Source organism: Daktulosphaira vitifoliae, unplaced genomic scaffold (assembly GCF_025091365.1).
Source record: "Daktulosphaira vitifoliae isolate Bord-2020 unplaced genomic scaffold, ASM2509136v1 Scaffold_2, whole genome shotgun sequence".
Taxonomy (NCBI): Eukaryota; Metazoa; Arthropoda; class Insecta; order Hemiptera; family Phylloxeridae; genus Daktulosphaira; species Daktulosphaira vitifoliae.
This window is the reverse complement of record NW_026099573.1, coordinates 35,745,116-35,756,493: the sequence shown is the minus strand read 5'-3', so window position 1 is coordinate 35,756,493 and position 11,378 is coordinate 35,745,116. Positions and strand designations below refer to the sequence as shown.

At 30.5% G+C, this 11,378-nt stretch overlaps 1 protein-coding gene across 1 annotated transcript in view; it reads left to right on the top strand.

Annotated features, from left to right (window-relative positions):
* Nucleotides 1-8,007: 8,007 nt before the first annotated feature.
* LOC126899802 (uncharacterized protein DDB_G0289917-like) overlaps nt 8,008-11,378 on the top strand; it is a 145,235-nt gene continuing 141,864 nt past the window's right edge. Inside the window, exon 1 of the mRNA XM_050675021.1 lies at nt 8,008-8,341. The gene's annotated coding sequence lies outside the window, so the exon portion shown is untranslated. The remainder of the gene's footprint in view (nt 8,342-11,378) is intronic.

Here is an 11,378-nt window from a genome sequence, read left to right as displayed (position 1 = left end):
TTTATTTTAAATATAAAGAAGCCTTTAATTTTGAAAAATTATAAATAACACTTTAAAATATTGGTAACGTAATAAGGTAATGTATACAGCTATTGGCGCACCTTAAGAAAGTTACACTTCTTATTACACAATCTCATTTAAAACTATAATTGGAAATTTGAAATACGTTTTAAATGATTGAAATTGTTATTATCTTCCTAAATATACTAAAATAATTTATCGTAAACATTTTTTAGCTTCAATGCGAAGCTGAGAAGGTATTGGTTTTACTAAGATGTGTTTTTTTTTTTTTTTGTGTCTGTTACCACTTTTTCTCAGCTCTCGCCGAACGGATTTCTTTCAACGATACGTCAAAAGATCACAACTCGTATCTAGTCGAAGAAATTACCCTCAAAAATTGAAAAAATTTCCCTCGTTCCCCGTAAATGGGGGAAACCTCCAAAAAAATTACAAATTTAAAAATCTCTAATTTTCGAAATTTTTTCATTTTTTTTTTACTTATAATTGCCATAACTTTTTTAAAAATGAACATATCAATATAATTTTTTTTTTATAGATGATTGATGTCTTTACCTATCATTTGGTATATTTTTTTTGTAAATTTGACCTTTTTTCTGCCCACAGGGGGGAATGTAAAATGACAACTTTTTCACAACAAATTAACTTTTTCAACTTAAATTTTGAAAGTGTTCCGGAAATACTGACACTTTTATATATATCTTAAATTAAAGCTAATATAATATACTTTATTATGGAAAAAAAAAATTTCGGACTTTATTTTATCTTCACGGTGAAAATGGCTACCAAATGCTATTATTGTGTGAAAATTCTCAATTTTATTTTTTACATTTTTAACTTTATAATGCTATAACTTATTGAAAAGTGTATTGATCAATATAATTTTTTTATGGGAAATACTATTTTTTAATATTCTATTTTTCATTCGACATACATTATCTTAATCAGGATATTAATAAGGAACTAGCAGTTTATGAAGCTTTTGGAATAATCCACGAATTTTTAAAATTAAACACTATCTAAAGATTTGCATCGAAGCGTTTTTTTTTATAGTGATTTTAATCACTGTCAGATATCATTATACTTGATCCAACTATGCCACGTCACCACTGTGCCGCGACCCCCCTGTGCTGGGTTTTTTAAAATTATTTTAAAATTATAACATTTTTGAATATGTGCATAATCTATAAATTTACTTTTAAATCCCGTAACTGTTAATGAACTAATGAACCGCCGTTGAGCACGCTGTTATTGAACCAATGAACGACAATGGCACTGTTATCGAACTTTTTAATGCCAAACCAAGGAATGGTCTATGAACTTTAACTGAACTTTTGTAGAATTGAGTCCACCCCATGTTAAAATCCATATTCAAATCTCATTATGAACTCTGCTATGAACGGGTTTTGAACTGAGTTCAGCACCGTTGTTACAATATTAAATGAACCCGGTATGAACTCGAATTGCTACTCAAGATATGTCTTGCTATAGTTTAAAAAAGAACGAAAAAACACCAATATCCATTCCAAACATTAACAAAATATTTATTGAGTTAATAATAAATAAACATAAAATAAATATGTAATATCAGACTAATTGATCTGGAAATCAGAAAAAATAAGTAACAAGTAGTTTTTACTTTATTACTACTTGAGTTAAATATAATAATGCAAGTCTACATCTGTTGATGTGATGGGTAAGCACAATAAACACAGGTTTGTTTAATAAAAAAATTATTTTTTATTTTTGGTGTTAGACTTGTGATTAATATAAGAAAAGTAAAACACCATTATCTAATATAAAAGACAAAAAATTAACCAAATGATAGTTGCCGTAAATGCGAAAATCATGCATTTCTATGTATGACTATTATCCTTACAGTGCAAATATGTACATTGGCTATGTAGGTTTTTACTCTCTCACACAAGATTTACTTCTAAAAAAGAACCTTAAATAAAAATATAAATAACAAAAAAATATAAATCAATAATGTGTCATGACAACATAAAATCAATATTATAGTTGCGATACATTAAGAAATAACTCCAAATTGTTTTTTTTAGATTCGATTCAAAACTGAAAAGGTATTAATTTTACTATGTTTTTTTTTTTTTTTTATGTCTATTGCCACTTTTTCTCAGCTCTCACTTGACCGATTTCTTTCAAAAGTACGTCAAAAAATCACAAATCGTATCTAGTTGGAGACATTACCCTTAAAAATTGAAAAATATTCCCTCGTTCCCCGAAAATGGGGGAAATATCCAAAAAAATTACAAATTTAAAAATCGGTAAATTTTGTCATTTTTTTCACTTTTTTTTCTTAAAACTTCCATAACTTTTTGAAAAATAAACAAATCAACATAAATTTTTTTCTACTAAACCTTAGATATTTCNTAAACAAATCAACATAAATTTTTTTTCTACTAAAACCTTAGATATTTCCCTTTCGTTTAACATCATTTTTTTGAAAATCNAAAATTTTTTTCTACTAAACCTTAGATATTTCCCTTTCGTTTGACATCATTTTTTTGAAAATTTAACACTTAACCTGCTCATGGGGGGGGATTTAAAATAGCAACTTTTTTACAAAAACTAACTTTTTCAACTTAATTTTTGAAAATGTTCCGGAAATACTGCGTCCTTTAAACATATATCAAATTAAATCTTATTTTATGTGCTATAAAATGAAAAAAGAAAATTGTAACCTAGTGTAAATAATAGAGTCCCACAAGTTATAGAGGCCGATAATAATGTATCGCTATCTAAATTGCCTATAAATTTACTACCAGTAACGTTACCAAATTTTTCCGGTGATTATTATGAATAATCAACATTTTATGATTTGATTAAAAATTTAATTCAGACAAATACTAGTTTGATGCCGATTCAAAAATTTTTTTATTTACGCGGTTTGTTGAGCGGAGATGCCTTACATTCGATTAAATGTCTAAGTATGTCAGCTGAAAATTACACTGCGGCTTGGAAAACGTTAACAGAGCGGTTTAATAACACAAAGGTATCGTGCAAAGTCATGTGAAAGCGATTTGCGACATGGATACCTTGAATAGTGAATCTACTATAAAACTAAGGCAATTTATAGATAAATTAAGTAATCATATCCAATGTTTGAGAACGCTTGGGTATGAGCCGAATAATTGATGTCCGTTAATGGTTCATATTGTTATGATAAAATTAGATAAAATGACTTTACGCGCTTGGGAAACGTCTACTTGACAAACAAAAGTAGCCAGCCGAGCCAAATGAATTATTAGAATTTTTAGAAAGCCGTTTTAAAATATTAGAATCGATGGAAACATAAAAAACGATCACTACGCGTGTTCTGGAGTAAATGATCTAAGCAGTAAAAATCAGAATATAAAGAAAAAATTATTTACTAAATCATTTGCAGTAACTGATAAGACATTGGAATGTTTTGTATGTAAAGGTCCACGTACAATTTATCATTGTCCAACTTTTTTAACGTTATCCGTTCAAGAGCGTATGAATAAAATAAAGTAATTGATTTAAAACTTTGTCGAATTAGCTTAAGGCAGCATGCGGGTAAAAAATGTTTATCGAAATATTGTTTGCGATGCTCAAAATCGCATAAACTTTGTTACATTTCGTTCAATGCACGCCAACTGTAACAGCTGATCTGAACGTAAACAATAACACACTGATATCCAAATCGGTAGAACAGATAGAAACAACGAGCTCGCACAACGCAATAGTTCCTACCTTTGAACAAGTCGTTTTATCAACCGCGGTAGTATCAATACGAGATAATAACAATAAACTACAACCGTGCCGTCTTTTATTAGAATCCGGTTCACAGAGTAATTTTATTTCCGAATCATTAGTACAGGAATTTTAATTGAGTATACGGACTGTATACTAGTGGCGGATCCAGAATTTATTCCAGGGGGGGGGGCGTCATACGATACATTTTTTTCTTTTAAGAACTGATTTATTATTTTGTGTTTATTACATTACATGTTTTTATCACATTTCTATTTTTAAAAATTCGTTTAATGTTTGCTGCATAATAATTTTTTTAATTACTATATTATATATTTTTTGATGACTTTAAAGACATAGGTATATAAAAATAAACTCGTTAATCAAAATTAATTGCATATGAAGAACTTTATTTGAAATTAAAAGCTATTTAACAAAAAAAAACAAAATATACATTTCTTACAATATTATCCTGCACCCCAGAGAAGACAATGAGCATGGTCTTTGTTTTCGACTTGCTCATGCACACCTTGAGCATGGCCAATGCTTCAGTAACTATGCGATATACTGTTGATTTTGGCAAGTTTAAGGCTTCTAACATTTGGTATACATTGAGCCGATGGTTGGTGTTTAAGCAATCGCACACACGTTCCACATTGGCATCTGTCCGCGAAGTTAATGGGCGCCCTGACCTTGGTTCGTCGACGACGTCCTCTCTGCCCTCCTTGAACGCCTTGTGCCACTCATTAATTTGAGAACTCGACAGAATTATCCGGGAAAGCCATCTGGAGCATTGAGATTGTTTTAGTAGCGGTTTTTCCCAGCCGAAAACAAAACTTGATTACGTAACATTGTTCAATTGTTTTTTCCATGAAACTTCCTTCGGGGAATCTCACGTCCTGTCGCTTCCAGAGCTCAGAGTAAAATGCGGCCAGTCTGTAGTAGTTTGTTAGGGTTCCCCCCACTGTTCCTGACCGGTCATAGCGCGCTGGATTATTTAGTCACGTCAGAAAAAGAGGAGACTCAATACTTTTGGGATGAACCCTGTACATTTATTATATTATTTACTGGTAACAGTACGCGATTTCTTTTCCATGAAAATTATTAACAATTGGATAAGCATTTATAATTGACATGAAAAAACAATTAGTAGTATAATTCAGATTATTAAAAAAAATTATAGAAACATTGTCTAAAACATGTTGAATTTTTAATTAAATAAGTTCATATATCAGAAATTCAAACGTGAATAATAGTGAATAAGTCCATTTATTATCAAATTTCCTAACAAAGAATATCCTATAATAATATGATTACAATGATAGAATCACGTAAATTAATAATTGTTATCACTTTTAACTTGGCTAACCATGGAACACTCGTAGTTGACATACGATAATGTTTCTAACTTTTGTAATAAAGATTAGAGATAATCATTTCAGTATAAAGCGCGTTAAACGTTATTATTATCCATGGAAAAGAAATCGCGTACTGTTACCAGTAAATAATGTAATTAGTGTTTACTTCTGTATTTTACATAATATGGACTGACATTTGATACCACAAGGAAAATTATATATATATATATATATATATAAAAATTATTTTTTGTAATTGCGAAAAATAACATCAAACATATTTTAAATATAGTTCTATTTTGTAAAAATGTATTAAAAAAAAAAAAGTATAAAATGTTATGAAAGAAATTGATCCAGTAAGAGCTGAAAAAAAATGACGAAAATAGTAAAATTAGTACTAATTAACTATATAAGATGTCTCAACATTTTTGTGGATTTTATCAAATTTGTGTTTCTTGCCATCAATATTCTTAAGTAAAAAAACAAAATTTTAACTTTATAAAAGTAAATTAACTTCAACTGTTTGTTGACTCATAATATCTTGGGCTTCACGAATAGACAAACCCTCATCGCGATATAATTTTTTTTATAATATTATATATGTTGTAGTAACAAATTGTATCATTCAGTAACGTCTCTCAGCACGTTAGGACTTAGGGAATAGGTTTAGGGAAAAGACTTGAAACAGGAGATTCATCTTTGAACACTTGTATTCTGTCTGAAATGTTTGAAAATACTTTTTTGTCAGATGAAAGAAGTTTATAAAATCGTTAAAAGATGTTATGTAAATTATTTTCCGAAAAAGAAATTTAATTGCTACCTTTATATAAGACGCGTAGTCACTAACTAGCAATAAAACGTTGTTATGTTCTACGCATTTAGGCAAAATTAAACCATATTCCATGTACGTCCTGGGAATATAAATAACACGTATACATATCTATAAGTCATTTTATGTGACTTCATAAATCGAATTTGTATTTTACTCGTGTATGAATTAGGTTGTGCTAAAATTAAATGTATAGTCATAAACATCCGAGCCGTCCTATCCATTACTACAATTTTTAAATTTTTTTTATAATTCATTAAAAATTAAAATAGTTGTTTTTATTGACAAATTCTATTAATTATAAGCATTTACCACAAAAATATTAATTTATTTCCAGTAAAAAACAGTAATAAATCCCAATAAAAAAAAAATAAGGTGTAAATAAAGTGACAAAATGAACAAGGTTTTGACACGGTCACGGCGTTGTCATCCGTGTTACATCTCGCGGTCGCGCCAGCTCCTTCACAAACACCGACCCACTATAAACCGGACCGTTACACACACACGTTATCGTCGACGTGTAAAGTCCAACAAATGCCTAGTGTCGAATATCTGCCGTAATAATACGTAGTTAGTACTCATTTATCTAGGTGCTGCTTGTGTACCACAATCATTTATAAACATAATCAATATGATTATTGCTTAAAAAAAATACTTCATAACAAACAATTTTCGTAAAGTCCTTTTTTATTTTATTTTTTTAATTACTCGTTGAAAAATATTTTAATAATTAAAATTTTTTTTTATTACTTAAAATTATCCATCTTTTAGTATTTATATTATATATTCAAGAGGAATGGCAAAGTGTGCTGATATATTCTATACACAAAAAGGAAGATAAGCAGTTGTGTGATAATTATAGAGGTATCGCTCTATTATACGCTACATATAAAGTGCTATCCAAGTGTATATTAAACAGAATTAAGCCGTGGGCAGAAGATATTTTAGGAAATCATCAAGCAGGTTTCAGACAAAATAGATCTACCACAGATATTTGTTTTGAAACAAATTTTTCAAAATATATGGGAGATTAACATAGAAGTACATATACTATTTATTGATTTTAAGAAGGCGTATGGTTGCATACATAGAGAATCGATGTTGAATGTACTACTAATATAGTTTAAATTGCCCTAGAAATTAATTAATCTGATAAAAGCAAACATCCTACACACGGAAATCGAGATCAAAGTTGGTAATATTGTATTACAAGGGATACTAGTATCCAGTGGTTTGAGACAAGGGGACGATCTGTCGCCCATACTATTTAATATAGCGTTAGAAAGGGTCATTAGGGAGAACCATATTGAAGATAACGGAGTACAATTGGACGGTTGCATAATAGGAGTACAAAGACGATATAGTATTATTTGCGGAAAAAAAGGAAAATCCTAGGGAGCTAGCATACGGCAAAAAGAATAGGTTTAGAAATAAACGTTAAAAAAACTGAGTACATGATTGTGCAGAGAGGAGAGCTCGCGGATCATGTTCGCCCATTTCTGGAAGTTGGACAGTACAAGTTTCAGAGAGTGCAAGAGTTCAAAACCCAACCAAACCTATAGCAAGTAGACTTCTGCGATCACTAAGGAATGGACCAAATAAAACTGTCGAGGCATTACTACTGCCAGACGGAATGTTCACCAATAACGATAATGAAACATTATCACATTTGATGAACACACCTTTTCCTGACTCTGCAATTAACAACAGAGAACAGGAACATGATGCACAGGACAAACGTGTGACCTGTGCTGATTGGAGACTAACCAGGAAAGTGATAACCCCAAGTGGAATAAGATGGGCAATAAAATTGTCCCCCATCTCTGCAAAATATTTAGGACATGCCTTGCCTATGGTTATCAACCAGAAAGCTGGCGAAAAGTTAAGGTGGTGTTTATACCCAAACCTAACCGGACTAACTATTATGAAGCAAAATTCTAAAGGCCAATAAGTCTTACTTCATTTCTTCTTAAGACTATGGAGAAACTTATTGATAGGTACATTAAGGAGGGCTCTCTGAAGGATAACCCTTTACATGAAAACCAACATGCGTATCAAACGGGGAAATCTACTGATACAGCTGATACGATCACATTTGCATGTGCCCATATCTCTGTCTCCCATACCATCGTTGTACCGTTTAATAGACATATATATATATATATATAATTAACACAGTGACATACAGCAATACTAACAGGAGGGCGGACTGCACACATAAACACTTTTTGCAATTCACGGCCAATGTGCCATAATAAGATATCCCTATCAACAGTTGACATTTTACCATCTTCGCGATCACTACTTTTGCCTGATAATTAACTTAACTTCGCTACCCCGTATATTATAGTGTGTGTGTGTGTCGCCGTCAGCTCCCTGTTGGATTAATCATCTCTAGGTGCCCAGCAGGTTGTATTATCCATTTAATATTTCAATTGTTTAATAAATATTTATTTATATCGTTGTTAACCTAAAGTGTTATATATATATATTGTAGTGCGACTCTTGGTAGTTCCTCTAAGGGAATATAAATTAAATAGGAAACTTCAGTACCTAAGGTAGATATAGCCTAGCCAGCTATCCCCCGTTGGTCCCTTAGAATACTGTCCACGGGCATTTAGGCTAAACCCCTAAATAGCGACGTAACAATTGGTGGAGGCGCCGATCTCTCTGTTTTATTTTAAACTTTCAGTGAGGGATCCCCCCTAAGTGTACTACAATTTTTATATACCGCTTTTCATGGTTAATTTATAAATTAAATATTTTTTATTTATTATTGGCTCAATTATTGGGAAAATTCATATACGGAAGAATTAATAAAAACCGGAATTTTAACGCTAAACGCGGGTTGTCTAGTCCATACACCTAATAACATCCTAGCAACACACACATTTATTAAACAATCATTCCAAACAAATTTCGTGCCCCAATTAACATTATCAAATAATAGTTTATTTTTACCGAAATTTGATAAAATCAATAATTCACCGGCCATTATAAAACCCAACATAATCCCCATCGATTCTGGATTACATGAACTAGGGAAATATTCGGAAAATTTGGATGACGTCATCAAAACTATCGAGGCCACAGAAAAAACAATAGAATTTGAGAATGAAATTAAAAATAATCAGATATTGTTCCTCATTATCCTATTTCTTATCGGATATATACTTTTATATTTTATAGCTAGATATATTAGGGGCAAATGCACGCATTCCCCCCGCACGGAGCCTCCAGTAGTTTATTCTACGCGCGACGAACGATACATCCGCTAAAATCTTAACCGCTTATTTCCTCACTATTTTCTACATTATAAATTCAAATTTTCACTAAATAAAATTTACAATATACAATCATAAACCATTGTGTCATTATTCTATAGCTATGGACACATTTTACAATGGTAAACTTATTCTCATCAACGTTTCCATCAAACAATTCTTTTACTCCTCGAGTGGGGCGCTCGCCCACTGCTCCAGCAGCGACTTCGACAATCCCAGGAGAATGTCCCGAGGAGTAGCCACATTATTTAGTAAACACTTCGGTAAGCCAACAAGGTCCACTAGGATATCCAAACATTTGTGCGTTCAATCTACTAGACAAAATATTATATTAACAATGCTAACAAAGCCGCGTTTCAATAGTAAACCATACCTACAAGATTACTCAAATGCCATTTCGGAATTGGCAAATTTTCTTACACAAAACAATATATGGTTCGTTACAATCCCTCCCATAGGGATAAAATTCCAGTGACATTCGGATTAATGTGTATCACCACCATCCTTATAGGTAGAGGCATTTCCGTCCGCTTATGTGCCACAGGACAACTACACAACGAGATTAAGACATATCTTAACTATCTGTAATTTTATTATTATACTTATTTATGATATATGTATATACATATTTCTATTAATTAAAAAGTTACTTACGCATGGACTTTTATTTATTCTGATTTTACTCCTTACCACACTTTCACCTTCATATGTTAATACATAGGTCATTTTGGTGTTCGATAACTAGGTCAAATTATTAACCTCTATAGTGTATACGTTGCATTCACCTAATTGCCATTTTGCCATCTCGCCATTTTTTTTTATATAGCCATTCATAGCCAATCATCACTAACGCCACTGCCACGGTCAATGTCACGACCATTACCATGACCAGGCCCGTATTTAAGGGAGGGCTCGGAGGGGCAATTGCCCCTGGCGGCAATTTTAAAATTAGGTTTAGGGGCGGCAAAATATTGAAATGGTCAAAAATGTAAAATTTATTTGTAGCTCATTTTACCTAATGAGTATAATCATTGATTATAGATAGAGATTATAGATATTATATACTATCTATAATCAATGGTATAATACAAAAATATAATATATAATTAGTATAATAAAAAAATAACTATAATAATATAATTATACCAAAATAGATTTTGAATGTAGAATGTACCTAATAAAGTTCTGATAAAGTTTTTATTCGTTATCAACTCGAATGTCAATAAAATGCTTTGGGCATATTGATGTTGTAAACATATGATTCGTATTTAGTTCTACGAATCGTAGACTATGAAAAATACATACTAAAAATAGAAAATATACAATTGGGGTATTCCCATGATATAAGGAGCTACGAAACTACGACTGCCGATTATTGACAATTTACACTACTATTAAGTATTATTATTTATTATAATATTATCGATAACAAAAATCAAAATACAATTATTAGTGCATTATTCATGAACGAGTACTGACGTGGTGTCGTGGTCTGTTAATCAATCTATTTTAACTATTAATTAATATTATACATTTATACTACGCGTGTATATTCAAAACAGTAAGTATTATAATTTATCATTGATTTTAAAATATTATAAAACCAATAGTATTATATGGTATTTAATATTTATATTGTAGTAAAGACTATTATGATTAATTATTTACAAAATGTTAATTGTGCTTTAATTCTAATAGTTAGAAAAAAAACAATTATTGTTCTTAAGAGTTGCGGAATATTAGTTACGATATAATTTTTCTCATATAAGTCACGAATTTACATTTTGAATAGGTCGGTACATTTTATATTTGTAATAATGTTTTATACCTATTTTACTTAGTTATGGCTCCAAGAAGAAATAGGCTTAGTGGGGCTGAATACAAGAAAATAGCTAAGCTCAAAGAATTTAATTTGAATAAAGTTGATCAAAAAACTATTAAAATCGACACGATGTTCAAAAGTAAGTATTTTATTTATGTTCACTGTAAAGTAAACTAATAATAATATAAAATTTATATAAACACATAATAAGTTTAATTTTTTTTTTTTAAGAAATCAAATATTATTAAACCAAACCAATCTTAATTATTATATTATTGCGGAAATTTAAATAATTAAATATAACAATTGCTTAAAAGTTAAATATTATA